A 2,744-nucleotide genomic window follows, 5' to 3' on the forward strand; every position below is an offset into this window, starting at 1 on the left:
TGGCTTCTTTCCTTCAGCCAGTTCGTAGGTCAGTAACATCATGAGCACTGCAGGTAGAGGAACAGATCATGAGCCACCCTACACAGTCCTCATTTTAGTTTGCTGGTGCCAACATGAAGACGGTTTGGTACTTGTAAGTCTCGAAGGACTCTGAAGCTGAGGAACCTCTGTGCAGGACTTCAGAATCAATAACTCATGAAGTCCAACACTACAGTTCGGAAAGGTCTGAATAACTGATGTGTGTACTCCATAGTTTCACCTCTTGCTTAAAGTTTACAAATTACCAAAGTCTTTCTCTTGACATGTGTGGCTTTGACAGGGTTTAGCTTAGCCCAGCTCAAAGATGATTTCCTGGGTTAATTTGTTTGAGACTGAGAGGAGTAATACATCTATCTACTAAAATTTCTGCTGTCCACCTGTGTGATTTGGGCTCTGTATGTAAGTGTGGCAGTCTCTGTGATTTCTTCTTTTTTCCCCTTTATTAACAGCACTGGAGGATGCACTACTGCCTGGTTTCACTTGATATCACGGGGATTAAATTGGTTGTGTTGACTTGTTGCTTGCTCTGAGGGTATTCCATGCAGGTTGCTGACCTCTCTGAAGGATGGCTTGAAGCTGTGTGGAAAACTTACTTCCCTGTTCATGTTATCCTATATTGGGTGCACAAACACAAGGGTGACTCCAGCCCAGAGCCTGGGGGTGGAACTGCTTTTTAATGGCTTTTAGGTTGCTGCTTGGCCTGTGAGCATTGGATGCTTTGGTTGTACAGCTTTGTAATGACGTGAGATGCCCCTCCCAAAACAACTGATACCCTGGTGGTGTGGCTTTCTTCTGGAGGATGCTGGAGACATTGGTGTGAATCCTTTGGGTATGCCTTGAACTTGTCTCCCATCTCCTGAGAGCTGTTGTAGAGGGCAGATCAAGATCCATCCCGTTTTTTGGAATCCGTGTTTTTGGAAAGCAGTGGACAGGTGTCTTCTAAGGGACAGCTTCTGATAAAGTTGAGAGGGAAGGGAGGTGCATCTGCATTCTAGTTTGAGTTGCCTGAGTCCCAAGGAGTTGTGGGATTCAAAACACTCTTACCAGTGCTCTGTTAGCTGTTGTGGAGGGCAGATCAAGATCCATCCCGTTAGTGTTTTTGGAAAGCAGTGGACAGGTGTCTTCTAAGGGACAGCTTCTGATAAAGTTGAGAGGGAAGGGAGGTGCATCTGCATTCTAGTTTGAGTTGCCTGAGCCCCAAGGAGTTGTGGGATTCAAAACACTCTTACCAGTGCTCTGTTAAGCAGCTTGGATGTCTTTTTGCTGGTGGGTCTCTTTTTTCCCTCTTGATTCTCCAGTGTGCCTGACTTCCCCTGGTCACTTCATGGGGACTTGGCATAGGCTGCTGGGTTACCACGTGCAGATTGGGTGTTATGAGGCTCAGAGTTGCACTGAATGTTTCTCCTTTTAGATCTAATTCATAGACACTCTCACAACGCTCTCCACTTCAGTGGTAGGTGGGATTTCTAGAGGAACTGCTGGTAAGGGCTTCACATGTATTAAATTGCAGCAAGTGGCAGAAGGGGTAGTGGTGTTGGAAATGATTCTCCTGGTATGCTCATTCAGTCCAGAGTGCTATAAACAAGAGACAAAAGAGACTTAAAATATTGAGGTTTCAGACTTGCCAGTTGTGCCTGTGCCCAGTATGACACTTGTTCACAAGCCTCGTGCTCAGGGAGTTGGCAAAACTCTTCTGGCAAGGAGGTGCTCTGGTCTGCAAGAGCTTTCCAGGGCTTTTCTGGCAGGGGAGTATCCTGCAGAGGAAAATGGTCCGTGAGCCGGCCTGGCAAAGCAGAGACAAAAATCTCACAGGACAGCAGTGTGCTCTGGGGGTTATTTAGTGGGGATGATCAGGAAGGTGGCTCGTTGTCTGAAAAATCAGAAGCCACTGTTATGGCCAGGCAAGTAGATGTGCTGGACTGTTGCAGTAGTGCGGGGTGGCTGCTCTGTGGTGCTGAAAATTCAATGTTTTACACCAAAAATAACCAAGCTGCTGCTTCTGGTGTCACACAGCTGTCATCTAGACTTACATTAGCAAAAGTCAGGTAGTTCTTATAAATTATTCATGGAAACATTAAGTCAGACAGAGCCATGGGTAGATGCTGAGGTTGGGTTTGCTTGCTACTTAGTGATTCCATGCCCTGGCTCGTTGAGCCCCAAAGCATCATCTCCAAGCACCTCTGCTCGCTTCTGTTATGTGAAAGCAGCAGCAATGTCCTGCAGTGGAGCAAGCATTGGCTTTCTGGCTGGCGTTGGCATAGACCCTGTATGTTTTTGAAGGTGCTCTGTGGTCACATTGCTGGGCTGCCTCAGATCGATTCAAGGACTAGCTGCATGCTTATTTTTTTCCCCCAAGAAGTGCTGTATTCCACTGTGTTCAGTTTGCCCTGCTGTTGAAACCCTCCTATTGCTTCCCTTCATGTTTGGTTCCTGGCTCTCACATTCATCTTGACACTTAAGAATACTTTATCGGCAGGTAGAAATTCACGTAAAAACAGTGCTGTTTGATGGGATGGCTAGAAAACCACAAGGCAGGTTAAACAATTTAGTTTGCTGTTTATATCTGGTGAGTTCAGGGATGGTCAGAAGCCCCTCCAGCAGAGGGGAGAGTGGTTCTTCACCCCACAGCTCTGAAGCTATGCTTGCTTGCTTCTGCATGTTAGAAAAGTGAGGCTTGTACATGAAACCCCTTTCCCCCCGCCCAT

This window comes from Mesitornis unicolor, unplaced genomic scaffold (assembly GCF_000695765.1).
Source record: "Mesitornis unicolor isolate BGI_N332 unplaced genomic scaffold, ASM69576v1 scaffold1195, whole genome shotgun sequence".
NCBI classification, from domain to species: Eukaryota; Metazoa; Chordata; class Aves; order Mesitornithiformes; family Mesitornithidae; genus Mesitornis; species Mesitornis unicolor.